General features: G+C 42.9%; 1 long non-coding RNA gene across 1 annotated transcript in view; it reads right to left on the bottom strand.

Annotated features, from left to right (window-relative positions):
- The window catches only part of LOC132097345 (uncharacterized), a 433,761-nt gene that overhangs the window by 351,704 nt on the left and 60,305 nt on the right, over positions 1–21,752 (bottom strand). The gene's annotated exons all lie outside the window — the stretch shown is intronic.

Consider the following 21,752-nt stretch of genomic DNA (forward strand, 5'->3'; position numbering starts at 1 on the left):
TTGCTCTGTCACAAAACCAGTCGTGCTTGCTCAGATACACGCTGCTCTGCGCGGAGAGAGTGTGTGCGCACTTAAAACGTGTCTCCTCTCAATTAAACTGCGTCCTGTGCTCTCACAATTCGCTAGGCGCAATGCATTCTGATTGGATCGGATAGCAAACTAAGGGAGGTCAGGGCCGTGGAAAATCGTGCTATAAAGCAATTTAGAAATCGCGCACGCTCAAATCGTGATTTTATGATGATTTCTTTTAATTGCACAGCCCTAGAATGGACTGGAAATGAACAGAAAATAATTGGCGGCCCACCTGCAATACCACCGCGTTACAGGTTGAAAACCACTGCTCTAAAACATTCCAAGAATCCATGTGTGTTGTTGAGTCCCAATGTGAGTGTCCAACAGTGTATATACAATCCAATCTGAGTGAAATCCAAATGGCTGTAAGTGTCCGGAAAGGTAAGTCCAATAAAAGAAACTGACCTTTGTTTCTAAGTTTCTCACAGTCAGGGGTGAGTGGAAGCTGTTAATGGCCTCCTGGTTTGTTTGCCATCCTGCTCTTCTTATAGTGCTCCTACTTCCTGTCACGTGACTGATCACCTGACAGGCCAACCATACAGTTCTTAAAGACACACACACACACACAAATGGTTAAGAGGCATAAAATGGACATAAGAAACATGAAAACCAATTAAAACTCTATAATACATAAAATCAATGTAATAAATAGAGCGGTTAAAACATGTCCCTTGTGTGACAGTGTCACAAGTCGGTTCTCTTCAGATATACACTCATATTAAACACCCGTGATTTAGTATGGGTATGGTATGTTTTGGTCATGTTTCCCAATTTCAGAAGCAACTTTATTTGGAGATACAGGTGGTATTCATAGACTAAGTGATTTGGGTGCAGTATCACTGGTACACCAAGCAGAAAAGTGTTGTGGTTGATGTGGTGCAGCGAGCCAGATAGGGTATGTGCATGCATTCATGTTCTTCATTTGCTGGTAAATAATTGATAAAAGCTGTTATTCAGATGAAGGTCTCCAGCCTGTTTAATCTATTTCTGTGTCTGTGTGTGTGTCAGGTGGTTTTACTGGTATCTTCAGTTCAACACCTTCAGTAACACCTCTCTCATACTAGAGCTGCATTCATAATCACAGTTTCAAACCACAAACAGTCATGCCCACAAATATGGATACCCTTGGTAAATATGATCAAAGAAGGCTGTGAAAATTAATCTGCATTGTTAATCCTTTTGATCTTTTATGTAAAAAATTCACAAAAATCTAACCTTTCATTGGATAATAAGAATTTAAAATGGGGGGAAATATCATTATGAAATAAATATTTTTCTCTAATACACATTGGCCACAATTAAGGACACCCTTTTATTCAATTCTTTTTTAAGCCTCCATTTTCCAGTTTAACAGCTCTAAATGTTCTCCTATATTACCTGATGAGGTTAGAGAACACCTGACAAGAGATCAGAGACCATTCCTTCATCCAGAATCACTCCAGACCCTTCATATTCTCAGCTTCTCCTCTTCAGTTCACTCCTCATTTTCTATAGGGTTCAGTTCAGAGGACTGGAATGGCCATAGCAGAAGCTTGGTTTTGTGCTCAGTGACCCATTTCTGTGTTGTTTTTGAGGTTTGTGTTTGGATTACTGTATGGTTGGAAGATCCAAACATGACCCATTATAAGATTTCTAACAGAGTCAGTCACTTACTGATTTTTTATTTGTTGGTATATGATATAATCAAAGATGCCATGTATCTAAACGATGTCCAGGACCTCCAGCAGAAATATAGGCCCACAACATCAAAAATACAGCAGTATATTTCATTGTACACATGGGGTACTTTTTATCTGTGTGTTCACTAAACCCATCTTGAGTGTTTGCTGCTAAAAAGCTCATTGTTTTAGTTTCATCTGACCATAGCTAGGAGAATGTTTCTTGAAACCCTCCCAAACAACATGTGCTGATGTAGATTCTGTTTCACAGTTATTTTTTTTTTTTTTTTTTTTTGTTTTCTGAACCAGAGACTCAACTATTCTCTGCAGTTCCCCAGCTGTGATCCTTGGGGAGTATTTAGCTACTCAAACTCTCCTTCTCACTGCACATTAGGACGATATAGACACATGTCCTCTTCCAGGCAGATTCACAACATTTTTGATGGGAAATGCTTATTTATTGCCCTGATGGTGGAAATGGGAATTTTCACTGCTCTAGCTCTTTTCTTATAGCCTCTTCACTAATTTGTGAAGATCAATTATCTCTTGCTGTACATCAGAAATATATATATTTTTTTTTTCTCATTGTGATGGATGATTAAGGGCATTTGGGCTTTGTTTCCCCCCATTTATATTTCTTTGAAACAGGAAGCCATGGCTGGATAATTTCATGTTTATAATCACTCTGGTGCTCAAAATTGTTAATATGAATGGGAATATACTTTAGAGTTATTTTAATCATAAGAATTTCTAGGCGTGTCCTTAATTGTGGCCAATGTGTATTAGAGAAAACCATTTATTTCATAATGATATTTCCCCCCAATGAAATTTGTAAATTCTTATTATCCAAAGGTTAGATTTTTTTTCTCCATATTTTTGGCCATGACTCTACATTGAAATGCCAAAATTGTATTGTCTTCTCATTGAGACACGTGGCGTAATGCCTGTAAAATGAAGTAATGCCCTTTACCGGAGTGACCTTTTTACTAAAGTAACAATGCATTACGAGCCGAGGGGTGAAAACTTTTTTAATTTTAAAATCAGGGTAAATTTTACTTATTTTGTCTTCTGGGAAACATGTAAGTATCTGTTGTAGCTTCTGAAGGACAGTACTTAATGTATATATATATATATACATATGTATAGGCAAAAAAAAAATGTTTACAAATCTTACGGCTCTTAATGCATGTTTTTTTTTCTGGATCACCAATGAGCATTTGAACCATATGTAATAGTTGCATATGAGTCCCTCAGTTGTCCTTAATGTGAAAAGATGGATCTCAAAATCAGTCATTGTTGGAAAGGATTCAAATACACAAAAATGGTGGATGCTGAAGGGTTTTTCTCAAGAACAGCAGGCAGTTTAACTGTTCAGGACAAACAAGAGACTTGTGAACAACTATCACTAAACACAAACACAGCTGTGGATCATTCAGCTAACAACAGTGTTAAGAATCAAGGGGATGGAAACTTTTAAATGGGGTAATTTTGATAAATTCTGCTATATTTTATCTTGTGGAATATATGTAAACATCTTTTATGTGAAATATCTTACTCAGGTCAATACTAAATAAACAACAAAATGCATTTTGTATGAGCCCCCCCCCCCATTTTTTTATAATAAACATTTTACAGATTCTGCAAGGTGTTTGTAAAGGTTTGACTTCAACTGTATATCCTCCTCAAAAAGACCATAAACATTTCTTTTCACATGTGCAGTAAAAATTAATTCACAGATATGAATCCTAAAAACTAATCATGTCTGAAAAAACTGGGTTTTTATATGGTTCTTTGTAAAACTGCTTAAAGTTATATTGTAAAAAGCACTTAGACCATATTCAGGCATGAAAATGAGGAAAGATGTAGGTGAGATAATTCATTTTTCTTTGACATTAAAAATAAGTCTAAAATACAGCACCCCGTCAATGAAAAAAAAAAAATCCCCTCTGCAGGAGTCATCTACAGGGGAATTCCCATTCTGTTTCATTTCTGTTTATTGAATCTATTTTTGGGATGTGAGTGTATGTTTCGTCTTTGTTGGTAAATCAGTTTCTGTTGTTCCTATATTACAGGATTTGTTGTTTGTTGATATTTCAACTGGTGAAGTCATGTCTCTCACCTCCCGTATGTAGAGTGCACTCTCCTTATCTTATGTAATACACTACTGTACCATATGTCTATAATCTGACAGCACTCTGTGCTGCTCTAGAGTCAGAGGAGGGAAGCTGGAGTTTGCTGAATATTCACAGAGATCTGATGGTGGTCAGCTGCTGTTCTCCAAACTGCCCTCCAAACCTGGTGTTCTCACACACATATTACCTATTCAAATGTTTTCAACTATTTAATTTAACTATTTATTTAATATTAATTAGAAAAAGTATATAAATATAATGAATGGATTTAATAGCATTTGTTTCAATTTAGTAATCGTTACTTCAAAAGGACATTTTGATCATTGTTTTTTTCCCAAAACCAACGCAAACCCTACACAATGCTGAAACAAATACTTACCACTAACCCAGGGGTGTCCAGTTTTGCTCCTGAAGGCGCACTGTCCTGCAGAGTTAGCTCCAGTCCTCATTAAACACACCTGATCCAGCAAATCAAGGTCTTCAAGGATTGCTAGGCTGTATCGCAGTATGAGTTCTTATGCGATCTTGCGTCCTTGTGTTCTCCTTAATAATCCTCAGTTGTCAAAGTTCAATACCATTACTCAAGAAATACGGATGCGCCTGTAGGAGTTTTGTGGCTGATACCAATATCGATTTTAACAAACAACTATTGTCTGATTCCGATACCAATATTGGTCATTTGCATAAAGCAGGGTTAAAAAAAAACAAAAAAAACACCTGATCCGTTCACTCCAAGCAGAATTGGTATTGGTATAATGTTTCTGCGTTCCATTTTGAATATACGTAGGTAAACTTTTTCTTTGTCTATAATAATAATAATAATAATAATAATAACAACAAAGTACAGTATTTTTCTTTAAAGAAAAGAAAACGCAAGGGTCTTGATCTGGAAGCCGTCTTGCGCTTAGTCATAGCCAATACAGCATCATCTTTTCTAGATTTTGACAACGGTTTAAAGATATTAAAGTAGGCCTATTTTTCCCAAGACATTTAAAAATGTTTGCAGCATGGATAAAAACACTACTCCTTGTCACTAATAGCGCCTCTGTGGCCCTTTCTGACCGAACACAGCGGGAACCATCACCCGAATATTAGTTCCGCCCGGACTCTTTTCTCACACGGACCCAGTACTTTTCCGTCTCAGCTGTGGCTTATCATCTCATTAGTTATTGCCTTTATTAGGCGCATACTTTCTTTGTTCATTGCAAAGTCTTATCGTTCCCTATGGTCGTTATTCTGAGCGTTTATCTCTGTGTTGGATTTTCTGTGTATGACTCTGGACTGTGTACCCCGTTGACGATTACTGCTGCCTGCCATTGCGACCATTGCCTATCTATTGAACTGTGTTCCGGATTACCTACGTTGTTCCTGTTTTCTGGTGATTATTCCTGCCTGTTGACGATTCTAAATAAAGCCTTGCGGATGGATTCGAATGTCTCTGACTCCGTGTTACAGAAGACTTTGCCACCTCAGGATCCAGCGGCTTTAGATCGAGTGGTTACTGAATTGACACGACAAGCCTCCCTGTTGACTGTGCATCACCAACAGTTAGATCGGCTGACCACCATGACCGAGGAATTGGTGCGGTCTATGCGGTCGCTCCCACAGGCTGTGCCACAAGATCTCACTGCAGGCCCCACCGCGCCGCCTTCCGCGGTCTTCACCACGGGAATCCACGCACCCCGCTTGGCACTTCCAGAGAAATATGACGGCTCCCCAGGCAAGTGCAGGGGCTTTCTTATGCAGTGTGCCATCTATGTGAACTCGCTGCTGCCGGGCTCAGTGACAGAGGAGGGCAAGGTTTCCCTCGTCTGCACCCTTCTCACCGGTAAGGCCTTGAGCTGGGCAACGGCTTTGTGGGAGGGCCAGCAGATGGTTTTTTCGTCGTATCAGCACTTTCTCACCAAATTCCGGGAGGTATTTGACCACGCTGAGGATGGCAAGGAGGCGGAGGAGGAACTATTAAACCTTCGCCAGGGATCTTCCACCGCTGCGGATTACGCTCTCACGTTTCGCACGCTAGCAGCCCAGGCGGGCTGGGAAGGAAAACCACTTAAGACCATGTTCCGTCGAGGGCTTCGCACGGACCTGCAGGCTGAGCTCGCTTGTTGGGAAGAGAGCAAGACTTTGGAGGAGTATATGGAGATGGTGATCAAACTGGACCATCTGCTCCGCTCTCGCAGGAGTCGTCAACCACGATTACCTCTCGCCTCACCCCAGTCTTCGGCTCACGCCCTGGAGGAGCCCATGCAAGTGGGATTTTCCCGCCTCTCTGATGAGGAGCGCGAGAGAAGGATGAGAAATCGTCTATGCCTCTACTGTGGTCAGTCTGGTCACTTCCGAGCTCAATGTTCCGCTCATCTCCTAGAACCACCAGCACTCGGGTAAGCCACAATTCCTTGTCACCCTCTCTCTTGTTGGATGTGTGCTTGATCATCCACGGCCGCCACAACAAGACTAAAGCCTTTATTGACTCAGGGCCGGCCGGTAACTTTATTGACCAAGACTTTGTTAATCGCCATCGCATATCTCTTGTTCCATGTGACCCTCCTATGGAGGTGGCAGCCCTGGATGGCAGACCACTAGGTGCTGGAAAGATCTACCACATCACTGAGGCCATCACACTGATCACCAGCTCCCTGCACACCGAGACCATCCAGCTCCATGTCACTCAATCACCTCACCACGCCATTATTCTTGGCCACCCCTGGCTCACCCTCCACAATCCACAAATTTCCTGGAAGGATCAGGACATCATCCAGTGGTCCCAATCTTGTCTCCAGCGGTGTCTCAAATCCCCACAGAGGAACCATCAAGTGGTCCCAGTTCCCCAACCTGAAGGTCAACCCCCGCAGGACCTTCCCGAGGTTTACTGGGATTTTCACTCGGCATTCAGCAAATCCCGGGCCACCCAGCTTCCACCTCATCGGGACAGGGATTGTGCCATCAAGCTCTTACCTGGAGCCACGCTCCCCAAGGGTAGTGTATACCCCCTGTCCCAACCCAAGACTCTGAGCATGCAGCAATACATCGACGAAGAACTCGCCAAGGGGTTCATCCGACCCTCCACCTCACCTTCCTCGGCGGGCTTCTTCTTCGTAAAAAAATAAGACGGATCCTTGCGTCCCTGCATCGACTACTGAGCCCTCAACGAAGTAACCACCAAGTACCGTTATCCCCTACCCTTGGTACCCTCAGCCCTGGAACAACTCCGCACTGCCCGTATCTTTACCAAGCTCGACCTGAGATGCGCCTACAATCTAATTCGCATCCGGGCAGGTGACGAGTGGAAGACGGCCTTCTCCATGACGACTGGCCACTATGAATATCTGGTCATGCCCTTCGGTCTGTCCAACAGTCCCTCCGTCTTTCAGGCCCTTATCAACGATATTTTCCGAGATATGCTCAACAAGTGCGTCATAGTCTACATTGACGACATACTGATCTACTCTGACACCCTGTCTGAACACGTTCAACACGTACGAGCTGTGCTCCAAAGATTAATCCAGAATCAGCTGTATGCCAAACTCTCTAAGTGTGCCTTCCACCTCTCCACCGTCTCCTTCTTAGGATACATCATCTCTGCTGAGGGAGTCACGATGGATGACAGCAAGGTTTCCGCCGTGCTACACTGGCCTCGTCCCCAAACCGTCAAGGACCTCCAACGTTTCCTGGGGTTTGCCAACTTCTATCGAAGATTCATCCAGGGTTTCAGTCAAGTAGCAGCTCCTCTAACTTCTCTCACTCGCAGTGGAGGTGGATCCAATAAGCTGGCATGGTTTACGCTCTGCGAGAAAGCGTTCCAAGATCTGAAGACTCGTTTCACCTCGGCTCCCATCTTGAAACACCCAGACCCCCGACGTCAGTTCACTGTGGAGTACAGGTATCGCACAGGTATCGGAGCAATACTGTCACAACGCCAGGGAACCCCAGACAAATTGTACCCGTGTGCCTACTACTCTCGCAAACTCAATCCCGCGGAACGTAATTATGACGTCGGGGACAGAGAACTGTTGGCCATGAAAGCGGCCCTGGAGGAATGGAGACACTGGTTGGAGGGCTCGACCATGCCCTTTCCCATTCTAACCGACCACAAAAACTTGGAGTACTTGAGAACCGCCAGACGTCTCAATGCCCGCCAGGCCAGATGGTCGTTATTCTTCTCCAGGTTTCTCTTCACTATAACCTATAGGCCCGGGTCCAAGAACGGTAAGGCGGACGCACTCTCCCGCCAATACGACTTGTCCCAATCAGACACCTCTCCGGCTACCATCATTCCCATCTCCCAGATCGTCTCCCCCGTGCAATGGGACATCATGGCCGAGATCACTGAGGCCCTAGAAACAGACCCTGCTCCTCCGGAATGCCCTCCTGGACTGACCTACGTCCCCGCTCCCCTACGGCATCGCGTACTGACACTGATCCACGAGAATCCCAGCGCCGGCCACCCCGGCGTCCAGGCGACCAGGGAACTCGTTCTCAATAAGTTCTGGTGGCTTTCCATGACTCAACAGATTCTAACCTTCGTCAAGGAATGTGTCACATGCAACCAAACCAAATCCCTACGCCAGCGCCCTGCCGGTCTGCTCCAGCCTCTCCCTATCCCAGAAAGACCATGGTCCCACCTGGCCGTCGACTTCATGACCGACTTGCCCCCTTCTCACCACAACACCGTGATCCTTACCATCATTGACCGGTTCTCAAAGTCATGCCGCCTCATTCCGCTTCCCAAACTTCCCACTGCATGGGAGACGGCTCAAGCCTTGCTCAACCAGGTCTTTAGATTTTATGGTTTGCCCGAAGACATAATCTCGGATCGGGGACCCCAATTCACGTCCCGTGTGTGGAGGTCCCTCTGGTCTCAGTTAAATGTCAACGTCAGCCTCACGTCAGGGTACCACCCGCAATCCAATGGACAAGTGGAGAGGCTGAATTAGGAACTATCCCGCTTCCTACGAGCTTACTGTCACCTCCATCAGGAGGACTGGAGCGAATACCTCATGTGGGCCGAATACGCCCAGAATTCCCTAAGGAAGCCCTCCACCCAACTTACCCCATTCCAATGTGTGTTAGGCTTCCAACCTCCACTATTCCCGTGGTCCGGGGAGCCTACTAACCTCCCCGCAGTGGACACCTGGCTACGGAGGAGCGAAGCTACCTGGGATATAGCACACACCAACCTACAACAGGCAATCCAACGAGTTACCCGCCAAGCCAATCGCCACTGGAGAGCCGCTCCTCCATACCTAGTCGGACAGTGGGTCTGGCTCTCCACCCGGGACCTGAGACTCCGACTCCCCTGCAGAAAGCTTAGCCCAAGGTACGTGGGTCCGTTCAAAATCCTCAGACAAATCACTCCTGTGTCTTTCCGTTTAGATCTTCCATCTCATTACCGCATCTCACCCACTTTTCATGTTTCCCTGCTCAAGCCCGCTGTGGAACCGAGAGGAGAGGGGGACCAGGACGAGGCCACTCCGGCAGAGACTCCTCCCCTAATGGACGCAGAGGAGAACATTTATCAGATCAACCAGATCTTGGACTCTCGGCGCCGAGGCGGGGTTCTCCAGTATCTCGTGGACTGGGAGGGATACGGCCCCGAGGAGCGGTCTTGGGTCAATTCTAAGGACATGCTCGACCCCCGACTTACTGCTACATTCCACCGGGAACACTCGGAGAAACCCGCTCCTCGTCCTCGTGGTAGACCTCGGCACCGAGGAGGAGCTCACGTCGTGAGCCGTTCGCAGGGGAGGGGCTCTGTCACTAATAGCGCCTCTGTGGCCCTTTCTGACCGAACACAGCGGGAACCATCACCCGAATATTAGTTCCGCCCGGACTCTTTTCTCACACGGACCCAGTACTTTTCCGTCTCAGCTGTGGCTTATCATCTCATTAGTTATTGCCTTTATTAGGCGCAGACTTTCTTTGTCCATTGCGAAGTCTTATCGTTCCCTATGGTTGTTATTCTGAGCGTTTATCTCTGTGTTGGATTTTCTGTGTATGACTCTGGACTGTGTACCCCGTTGACGATTACTGCTGCCTGCCATTGCGACCATTGCCTATCTATTGAACTGTGTTCCGGATTACCTACGTTGTTCCTGTTTTCTGGTGATTATTCCTGCCTGTTGACGATTCTAAATAAAGCCTTGCGGATGGATTCGAATGTCTCTGACTCCGTGTTACACTCCTATTAGTTTTTTGAGACGAAAAAAACAGCCTAAATTAGTAGGCAGTATGTCAAATTTTATTATTAATATATTATTATTTTATTATTATCATTCCAAATAATTATTATACATTACAAATAATGTAATCTAAAACATAAAATAAAAATAAAGCAAAATATTTACAAACATTACGAGCACAATTAGGTTATTTTAGTACCCTTCTCTTAACAACAAATCCTCTTAAGTTGTAAGCCAAAATGAATTAATTTAAAAGCAAAACTGAAGCCTACCTCTCATTCTGGAAGAATCCAAATTTTCCATATTCACAATGTATCTGGATGCTAAAATATTATTTGTGACCCTGGCCCCTTTCAATTTTTTTTCGAAATTTAAATTGATACATCATCTGAAAGCTGAATAACTAAGCTTTCCATTGATGAATGGTTTGTTACAATATTTGGCAGAGATACTGAACATATGCCCCTAAAGCATGCTTCTGCTCCATAAGACTTGACAGCATATAATATGTCAGGGCTCCAAACTGCGACTAAAACGGTCGCATTTGCGACCAAAATATTAAATTGCAAGTTAAGTTTTTGTTGAGGTCGCCACTGGCGACTAGGCCTATGTATTTACATGTTATAACTTAAATTTGCATGTAATGCCTTTTTTATTGATTGTTTTGCAGTCGCATCATTTGCTATGTTCACGTATTAAATGGAGACTATGCACATTAAAGTTTTAGTGGAAAAATGTTCTCATCTCTGCCGCGCAGCAGAATTGACCCACCTGATAAACAGCTGTTGTACAGCACGCGAGGGAGAGAGAAGTGCAGAAAAGCAGGGTCTATTTCATGCACAACTTCAACAAAATACAATAGGTAAAGCTGTCAGCTTTGTGGATATTGGCAATATTGTTAACAATTCTTGTTTATAATCATTAATAACATGATTTCTTCTTAACACAATTTTAGGTATAAGCTGTGTTCTGTTAATGGGTGGACTTCATTATTTGAAGCACACTTGCCATACAGTAATCGCAAAAAGCTTTGTGGTGTGTAACTTTTCAATAAACAAAGTATCAGCTTTAGAATTATTGTCTGAGCCCCGGCACATAGACTCCAGTGCTCGACATTAAAGAAGCTTCATTAACACCAGACAATAAGTATGCCGAGGTAAAAATAAAAAATGAAAAGTTTTATATTTAAAATACAGTTAGTAAGGCGACATCACAACGTTCTCACCACTACAACTGTTTAATGGTTCATTAAACAATTCAATAAGCAAATACAATAATATTAGGTCACTTGCATTTTATGCGGAAACACCTCATCTCACAGAAGCCAGCCAATAAATTGCTCAATGATTCCAAATCATTCAGCAAGCGAATCAGTTGAGTCAAAGTTTCAATAACTTATGCAATAACTAGCACTTTTCCTTCTTTTCTTTTCTTTTCTTTTATTTAAAAAAAAAAACATCCAGTAAAAGGTTCTTTAAAGAACCATCTCTTTCTCAACTTTTCATTACCTGAAGAACTTTCTTTTGCTGCAAAAAAACCTTTGTTCTTTGATCTAACCTTTCGTGAAATATAAAGGTTCTTTAGATGTTAAAGGTTCTCTATGAAACTATTTAGATAAAAAAGGTTCTTCTTTGGCATCGTGAAGCACCTTTATTTTTAAGAGTGTAGGACAACATTTCCAGGATGCATTGAGGAGGAGCCCAAACTTCACTCAGTGGCCAAGACATGCTTATTATCCATGATATTGGTATTGTGTATTACACACAGATTGTGTGTAATAAACAATGTGTGACTCTATATTTCAAGTTGGAAAATACATTTAGTTCCCACTTTAAGTGAACCTTAGTTCCAGGTCATCAACAAGATGAATTAAGGCAAGGCAAGGCAAGGCAAGTTTATTTATATAGCACATTTCGTACACAATGGTAATTCAAAGTGCTTTACATAAAAGAAAGTAAAATAGTAATGAAGAAAAATAATAACAAGAATAAAACAAGCAATTTTAAAACTTTTAAAATTATTAAAACTGTACTTATTTTAAATGAATTTAAAACAGTTAGAAAATGATTTTACATAAAATAAAATAAAAAAAAAACAGTGAAAAAATATATTGCAATCAGTTCGGACATTGCACAGTGCTCATTCAATAAATGCACAGCTAAACAGATGAGTTTTAAGTCTAGATTTAAATGTGACTAGTGTTTTAGCACATCTGATCTCTTCTGGAAGCTCATTCCAACTGCGGGCAGCATAGTAACTAAAGGAGGACTCCTTGTTTTGTGTGAACCCTTGGTATTTCTAACTGACTCGATCCTAATGATCTGAGTGCTCTGTTAGGTTTATATTCAGTGAGCATATCTGCAATATATTTCGGTCCTAGGTCATTTAGTGACTTATATACAATCAATATTAAAATCAATCCTAAATGTAACTGGAAGCCAGTGTAAGGACCTGAGGACTGGTGTGATAAGCTCAGATGTTCTGGTTCTAGTCAGAATCCTGGCGGCAGTGTTCTGGATGAGCTGCAGCTGTCTAATGGTCTTTTTGGAAAGGCCGGTGAGGAGCCCATTACAATAGTCCACCCTGCTGGTGATGAAGGCATGAACAAGTATCTCAAAGTCATGGCTGGATCAAAAGATCTAATTCTTGAAATGTTTTTTAAATGATAGTATGCTGATTTAGTTACTGCTTTGACATGACTATTGAAACTAAGGTCTGTCTCCAGAATCACACCAAGATTCCTGACTTGATTTTTAGTTGTTTGACCCCTAGAGTCAAGGTATGCATTCACCTTGAAAACTTCATCTTTGTTTCCAAATGCAATGACTTCAGTTTTTTCCTTGTTTAACTGAAGAAAGTTCTGGCACATCCAACTATTAATTTCATCAATGCATTGGCAGAGGGAGTCAATGGGGCTGTAGTCATTTGGAGATAAGGCTAGGTAAATCTGGGTATCATCAGCATAGCTGTGATAGGCAATTTGGTTCTTTCTCATTATTTGACTTAGTGGAAGCATATACAGGCTAAACAAGAGCGGTGCAAGAATTGACCCTTGTGGGACTCCGCATGTCATGGACGTCCACTTAGACTTATGCTCTCCTAGACTCACATAATAACCTCTCCCTTCTAAGTATGACCTGAACCATTTGAGTACCATCCCAGAAAGCCCGACCCAGTTTTCCAGTCTCTCTAGTAGTATGTTATGATCAACAGTGTCAAACGCAGCACTGAGATCTAGCAATACCAGCACCGATACTTTGCCAGAGTCACAATTTAAGCGAATATCATTTATTATCTTAATGAGTGCTGTCTCTGTGCTGTGATGCGGTCGAAAACCAGATTGAGGCAGATTGAATTTTGCTATCAATTGCTTAAAAAATCGACATAGTATCTTTTTGATATTGTGGCCTAATCTGTCTGACCTCTGCATTACTTGAGGATGTGCTAATCGCCTTCCTGATATTGATGATCTTCTCAGAAAAGAAGGATGCAAACTCATTGCATTTGCTGTCTGAGAGCATAAGAGAGAATAAGATTCATGGGACTCACCGGCTGTATGCTGAAAAAAAAAAAACGTTGCTGATCGCTCAATATAAGCAAAAATCAGCAGGTTCCGATTGATGGCTGGTCATCTGGTGCATCCCTAGTTTTGTTTGGTATAATTTTAATGAAGTGAAAAAGACCAGGATAAATCTTGCAGTCAGTGGCGTACCTGTAGCCAGAAATACATTTTTGGTCGGGCTGGAGAGAAAAGTGAGCGAGCAGAGCACTTAATAATGGACTCAATATTAAGTCCATTATTAATATTAAGTCTTCTTTTCTTTAATCCTATCTAAAAATAAACCATAGAACACAGTGGAAACCATGCATAGTAAAACTACCACATCACTGTCATGAATGTGCCCATTGTCAACATAACCTAAAATCATTTACAATAGGCCCAATCCCTAACTACTGTTGGAGATTACAATAGGCTACACAAACAATAAAGTTGGTTGCTGTGTAGAAAGAATCTCTCAGACCAGGTCACTAATCCACATCTGCTCAACTAAAGCTAATGCAAAACACAGACGGGAACTTGCATCAGTTGTCACTTAAATCACACAACATTGACAAATAATAGAACTATGTCTATAACCTGTCCACATATAAAACCACAGTAGAAGTTAGAACGAAAATTAAATATGGCTTTATTAATTCCAAAACAGATGTTATTAAAAATTTTATTAGTATGTTAATAGTTTTCATTTCATCATTCTACAGTAAATGTACAAAGATTGCCTACTGCAATCCCACATCATATTTTCTCAAATATATTAGGTATAATTAAAGTGTGTACAATCATTTTATCCAGAAATGTCATGTTTGTGATTTTTGTTGTTGTTGTTTAAATTAATAGGCCTACATATTTGGAAACTGGTTCAGTTCATGAGTTCACGCTTACATATAATTAGCTGAGGTATGGTTATGCGTATTTGGCGTGCTGTCCGGGGAAGGGCTCTGAGCTCGGGAATGGCCCGAACCTAGAGTACCCCCCCCCTTCCCCGTCTCATTATTACGTGAACTCGAAGTGAGGAGATGGGGTGGTGGAGGGATGCTGATTAACTGTCAATGGATAGAGGTAAGTCAGCGATATTTATACTGTGGGATTGATTACTAGATTGTGGCCCACCTGTGTTGATTAAGCTAAGTATCTGACGCGCTTACATATAATTAGCTGAGGTATGGTATGCGTATTTGGCGTGCTGTCCGGGGATGGGCTCCGAGCTCGGGAATGGGCCTAACCTAGAGTACCCCCCAAAAAGCAAATGGACAAGAGAACAGCCGCCAGATTAAGGACGCCCCCCAAAATAGCATTGAGTACTGGCGGGGGCTGATTTCTTTTTCTGAGAAGTGATCTCATTGGTGGGCCGGAAGAGCCTACATACTCCAATGGGACCGACTTAAGCGTTGGGAAGGTAGGCCCTACCGGCTACAGGTACGTGGTTAGCTATGTGGTTAGAGGCGCCCGGTCGGTAGGGCTCGAGCTGATGCTCAACGGGGGCTCACAGCGTTGGAATGGTGAGTCCTACCGGCCAATGAGGAGGTGCGGCGTGGTTGTATAGCCCAACCAGGAGGGCCCGAGTTGCCTCGACTGGAAAAGGTCACGGTGTCGGCGTACGGGCCCTACTGGCTGATAAGCCCTTGCTATTCAGAGACCGAAGGGCAAATGGCTGACCGAGAGAGCCTATGAAGCCTCCGACTGGAGATTAAGACTCAGGACGACGGACGTCTGGGTCCTCTCGGTTTGGCAGATAAAAAGGTTTTTGGGCTGACCGACTAGGAGACTCTTGCGACATCCGACGGGAGGTCGATACTCACGATATCGGATGGATAAGACTCGCTTGCGGCCAGCAAGTATGGAACCCAACCGGGAGAGCTCTCGCTGATGTCTTACGGGAGCACACGCAAGCCTCACCGGATGGGGAGAGGAAAAGAAAACCCGTGCTGGGAGGCTCTCGCTGCATCCGATGGGGTATCAACTCAGAACATCGAACGGGTAAGCCTCGCCAGGCGGGGGGAAAAGATGTGAGGGTAGCGGAGGGTATTTTTTTTACAGTATTTGACGGGAGGTTGAGACTCGTGGCGTTGGACGGTTAAGCCTCGCCTATCGTCAAATGGAAAGGTAAAGTCATGTGGCCGGGAGACTGGAAAATAAGGTTGTCTGGCCAGGAGGCTCTCCTCGACTTTCGAAGGGAGCACACACGATCGAACGGGTAAGCCTCTCTGAAAAGGAAAAGGTAAGTTTGTCTAGCCGGGAGACTCTCGCCAACATCCTACGGGAGCTTGTACTCACGGCATTGAACGTGTAAGCCTCTCCGGATGAAAGACGGAAAGGTAAAGTTGTGTGGTCAGGAGGCTCTCACCAGCATTCGCTCTATACTCGCGGCACCAGATAGGTAAGACTCGACGACAGTAAAAGAGGAAGTTATGGATGTAGCTGGTGGGCTCTCGCCGACATTCGATGGGAGTACATGGCATCGGATGAGTAAGCCTTGCTGGCCATAAAATAGAAGATGTAAGGTTGTCTAGTCTGGGAGGCTCTCGCCGGCATTTGGTGGGAGCTCAATACTCGCAGCACCAGATGGGAAAGTCTCGACGACCGGGGAAGTTAGTTTGTTTAGCTGGGAGGTTCTCAACGATGTCAATGGGAGCATGTGGCATCGAACGGGTAAGCCTATGCTGGCTGTAAATCGAAAAGGTAAGGTTGTATAGCCAGAAGGCTCTCGCTGGCATTCAGTGGGAGATCAATGTTTGCGGCACTGAATGGGTACACCTGTAGTCGGACGTGAAGGCCAAGGATGCTTGACCGGGAGGGCTCTTGCCGGTAGTTGGAGAACGTATTTATTTTGTTTTATTATTATTATTTTATTTTTATTTTTAATTATTATTTTTATTTTGTATTTTTTTTTTTTTTTACTGGGAGCGCTTGCAGCACCTGGCGGAGAGTTCAATACTCAGAGCAATTTGAGTTGTCTAAAGGGGATGCTATGAGGGTTACTTGCGTAGTGGTTTAGCAAATTCAATACGTTGCTTCTGATAATGTCAGAAAATCTTTGATCGGCTTGCATTTGGAGTTAAGCGTACGACGAAATGGAATTCCCTGTCCTGTCAGTGTACCTCGAATAAGTGAAATGAATCTGGATGCATGGGCATAGCTTAAAGCAGAGGTGATGTCATCCTTTCCCAGCAGAGAACTTAAGAATTATTATTAAATTATTATTATTATTATTATTTTCTTCTTCTCTCTCCATATTGATTGCGTGATCATTGTTCTACGGTTGTGAGAGAGAATTCATCAAGAGCCATCGAGGTGACTATGCTTTTAAAAGGCAAATTATATGGAGGTGACGGATTGATTAAGAGTTTTCAAATTCTTGGTTAAGAAATTTCAGATTAACCACTCCAGTGGGCTAATGAGAAAACGAGAAGGCGGGGCTTCAAAAGGGTTCATGAGCAGGTTTTTTTTTTTTTCGTCCCCCCTATAGGGGAAATCTGTACAGATTATTTCGGAGAATAGCTGAAACGTATAGCAACATTTGAGGTCATGACTTATGATTGCTGTAGCATGCCTGTTGTAAACAATTGTCCAATATTAAAGATGGTGTACGTTTGAATTAAATGTTTAGCAAAATGAGGACTAGGTTGTACAGTGACGTGTAGAAACTATTGTCCGGAACATTTGGGCCCTTGAAGGCTTTTGATATGATTAGCATGTGCGTTAGACTGTTAGCGATGCGTTACATTGAGTTTGTTCTATGGAACAGTATGATGATTTTTTTTTTTTTCAAGGCTCCTGCGGGAGCGAGAACTGCTACAGTAGTAGGGAAAATGTAGATAGAGGCTCCTGCGGGAGCAGACACTGCTGCGGCAGTGGAGAGATGTAGATAGAGGCTCCTGCGGGAGCAGACACTGCTGAGGCAGTGGAGAAATATAGATAGAGGCTCCTGCGGGAGCAGACAGTGCTGCGGCAGTGGAGAAATGTAGATAGAGGCTCCTGCGGGAGCAGACACTGCTGAGGCAGTGGAGAAATATAGACAGAGGCTCCTGCGGGAGCAGACACTGCTGAGGCAGTGGAGAAATATAGATTGAGGCTCCTGCGGGAGCAGACACTGCTGCGGCAGTGGGGAGATATAGGTAGAGGGTTCGGTGAGCTTCTTTGATAAGGAATTGGTCTGACCGCTAATAGGTCTTAAGGATGGTTAGGGTGAGGCGGAACATCGAAGTAAATGGGAGCATGAGAGGAGGAGGAGAGATAGCTTCTTGAGCCGCCTGCGGCTTGAGCTTGCTTCGGCTGCTGTAGTTGTTGGCTGCAGGAAAAGTAGAAAGGTTAGTAACAATTGATGGAGCAAGCTAAAAAAAAATAAAAAAAAATAAAAAGTGCCTGGGTAGCCTACTGTGTTGCCAGCTTAGCAATTGGTTGCCTGGTTTGACAATTCCTCAAGTCTTGTCCACATTAGTACGTTCCTGCTGGAAGCATGTTTTCCACTCGTTTTGGCCTTCTTGCCTTTTTAAACTGTCTCCAGAGCGGATACATTCGGAATGCTGTTTTCGCATTGTAGTATGGACTGTGGAAACAGAGGCTTTGAAAACGATGAAGCATGTTTAGTCTTGTAAAACATTGTACCAACAGACGTGGTTATAATGGTAAAGATGATTGCAGTTATATGCTATTCACTTTCAAGCAGATTCGAAAGATATTTATTTTGCGTGCTTTTCATATTACAGTCCTGAAAAGACAACAGAAAATTTTACTCACCCTTGCTGTCCTGCGGCAAAACACGAGGGTAGTTGTGTTTTAGATAAATTCTGAGTGATCACGCAAGTAAATGGTGAAATATGTCCCTTAATAAATTGCAGATATGGTCACTGAATATTAACCTAACAGAGCACTCAGATCACTAGGATCGAGTCAGTATGAAATACCAAAGGTTCACGCAAACAAAGGGAGTCCGCTTTAGTTACTATGCCGCCCTCAGTTGGAATCAGCTTCCAGAAGAGATCGGATGTGCTAATACACTAGTCACATTTAAATCTAGACTTAAAACTCATATGTTAAGCTGTGCATTTATTGAATGAGCACTTGTGCAATGTCCGAACTGATTACACTATTATTATTATTATTTTTTATTATTATTATTTATTAAAAATTTTTTTTTTTTTTGGCAAAATCATTTTCTGTTTCTAACGGTTTTTAAAATCATTTTAGATAAGTACATTTTTTAAAATCATTTTAAAAGTTTTAAAATTGCTTGTTTTATTTATTTATTATTATTTTCCTTCATAATTATTTTATTTTTGCTTTATGTAAAGCACTTTGAATTACCATTGTGTACGAAATGTGCCATATAAATGAACTTGCCTCACCTAAATAAATAGATCCTGCCAGAATAATTGCATTCAACTTATGTCTGTATCATCTCAGTGAGGTTTAAACATGCACGGTAGGGCAAATGTAACGTCCCACATTTTGATGTGGATGGCTTGCCTTGAAAAAATGCCTTGGCTTCGTGGTTAAATGGCATCGTCATCTGACAGAATTACGTTGTGACGTCGTTTAACAACTTTAGCTGCAAAACATGCGTTAGCGTCTTCACCTGGAGAATGTATTGATTTACGGCAGGCAGTCTGCGCCGCTAGGGAAGGCTGCTGCGGCCAGAAAAGCCGCGGTGAAAAGGCTGAGCCACGACGGGAAGTGAGAGAGACTTGCTGCGGTGAGAACTGGGGTGCGGCCCAGGCTGGTTGAATGCCTGCTGCTGCTGCGATCCAGCGCTCGAGGAGAGCCCGGTTTGAGCGGGAGCGAGGCGAGCTCAGGCTTGGCGCTTTGCACGGTCTATTGGCCACAACGTGTGGCTTTGCGAGAAGAGCAGCTGTCGCGATAACGCTTAATGGTGTTCGGCGGCCCTGTTTGGCGATGTAGGAGTGATCATGGGTCCTGAATAAGTGGCAGAACTAAAAAATCCCCGGTACAGATCTCTTCATTGGAAGAAAGATTGGGTCTGTGATAGGATGACAGACAGAGCGAATCGAATGCTGATTAACCATCAATGGATAGAGGTAAGTCAGCGATATTTATACTGTGGGATTGATTACTAGATTGTGGTCCACCTGTGTTGATTAGGCTAAGTATCTGACACGCTCCTCCTGAACCTTGTTAATGAGAACATCATTTAGTCAACGACATCAGTCGCAGATATTATAATAATAATCTTTGTGAAGACGAGTGGCTACAGTTGGTCTCAACCCTTATGTGTTGTTAGGGACATTTTCGTCCACTAGGGGGTAAAGTTGAGTCTTATTTTGGCCACAACTTTCTCTGTGTTTAAGCTAATGGAATGATTTTTGGTGACAAATCTTATTTTGAAATTTTTCAAAATCTCAACGGTACACTCTGGGTAAATTCACTACCCTTTCGTTATGTACGTGGATGAAAACATCCACTAAATTAAACTGCTGTAAAAATTTATCAGATAAATATTTTTTTCAATTTTGTTTGGCATAAATCTATTAATCAACCTCAGTCCTGATCAAAACTACCAAATGTTTAAAAAAAAATCCAAGAATTTAACTCTTTAATTACCAAGTTCATAAATGATGTCACTGATTTGGGAAAAAAACCCACACAAAATTACATATTTTCGATTTAAAAAGTGATTGTGGACTGGATATTTTTTTTACCTTTTATCAAAGTCTTGGGCATGTCAAAGATTAGTAACAAGACTGGCTTTGATGCATTGTTAGTTTTTGTGCAGCATTCGATTTTATCTTTTTCGCCCTAATTTGTTGTTGGTGGCTGTTTTTGCCCCATTGACTTCCATTATAACGACATTTTTTGATTGCAAAGCCATGACACCATATAATCATGCATTCTTGATTGTTTGTGGTTTTCCCTTTTGGGAAGAGGTAAAATTTGTTATTTTTACAGTTGAGCACTAGGTGGGCGTTGGGTATCAGCTGGTAGACGTTAAACTTCAAGCAGCCTCCTGAGGAGGACAACAGCCAATACAGTAAGATCTGAGTGCCAGTGAATAAATGTGCTGATATTTAGTCCAACATGATTGTGTGTTATTGTATTTCAGAGACAGTGTTGATAAAACAGTTTAAAATGTGCTGCTTTAATTGATGCGTCAGTATGCAGTTTTCCCTATTGCTCACATGCCAACGATCATCCCTCTGTGTGCCACTGTTGGCACGCATGCCGTAGGTTGCCAACCCCTGCTTAAGACAGACTAAATTGCCCAGGTTACGTACGTGAAGCCTCCATTCCCCGGGCCTTGGCCCCTGTCTCAACAGAATGTCTGCTCCCATATTGAGATGCCCAGGAATGTGAACTGCCCTCAGCAAGAGGAGTTTGCCCTGGGACCACACAAAGATCTGGTACGCTAGTTTGTACAAACTGCATGAGCACAGACCCCTTGGTGGTTCATATAAGAGACCACCGCTGTTTTGTTGGTGCACGCCAACACATTGTGACCTCTTAGGTCTGGGAGAAAGTAATATAGTTTTCAAAGCATCTTCAGGCAGTTGATATGCTATGTCAGAAGGTGGCCACTCCACAGACCGTGGGCAAGGTGGCCACTCATAGCCTCACCCCAGCCGGTGAGGGACGCATCCGTCACTAGTGTTACGTGGCGACAAGAAGCTCCAAGTACTGGGCCCTGAGACAAGAACCAAGATCTCCTCCACATATCTAAGGCACGTACGACCTCCGTGTGACCTTGAGCATGCAAAGAGGATTTCCCCTCAGGGAGAACCCCTTGGTCTTGAGCCAAGCTAATTGAGCTAATATCAACAAATCATTGCATTTTTTCCTGTGCTCAAACCTGGCAATCTAAAGGAAAAGCTGTGTATGGCCTTTGAGGTAATTTATAAATTACCATAGACTTAAAGTCTAAATAAAACAGTTTGCAACTATTACTAATATTACTTTACATTACTATTAGTATACAAAACAAGTGTGCATAGAGTGTGTGACGTCAGGACTATGAAACCTGCCCAACTGCTACTCAAAACTAGCCCAAACTAACTGCATTTTGAGGGGTGCCCCTGGTAATAATGGCATTACAGGTGCTGAAATACACACTATTGGGGTTGCTTCAACCAACAGACATGAAAGACAATCGCAGCAACCATGATAAAGTTGCCCAATTCCAAAAATTGCGGACATG

This window comes from Carassius carassius, chromosome 21 (genome assembly GCF_963082965.1).
Source record: "Carassius carassius chromosome 21, fCarCar2.1, whole genome shotgun sequence".
In the NCBI taxonomy this organism is placed as follows: domain Eukaryota; kingdom Metazoa; phylum Chordata; class Actinopteri; order Cypriniformes; family Cyprinidae; genus Carassius; species Carassius carassius.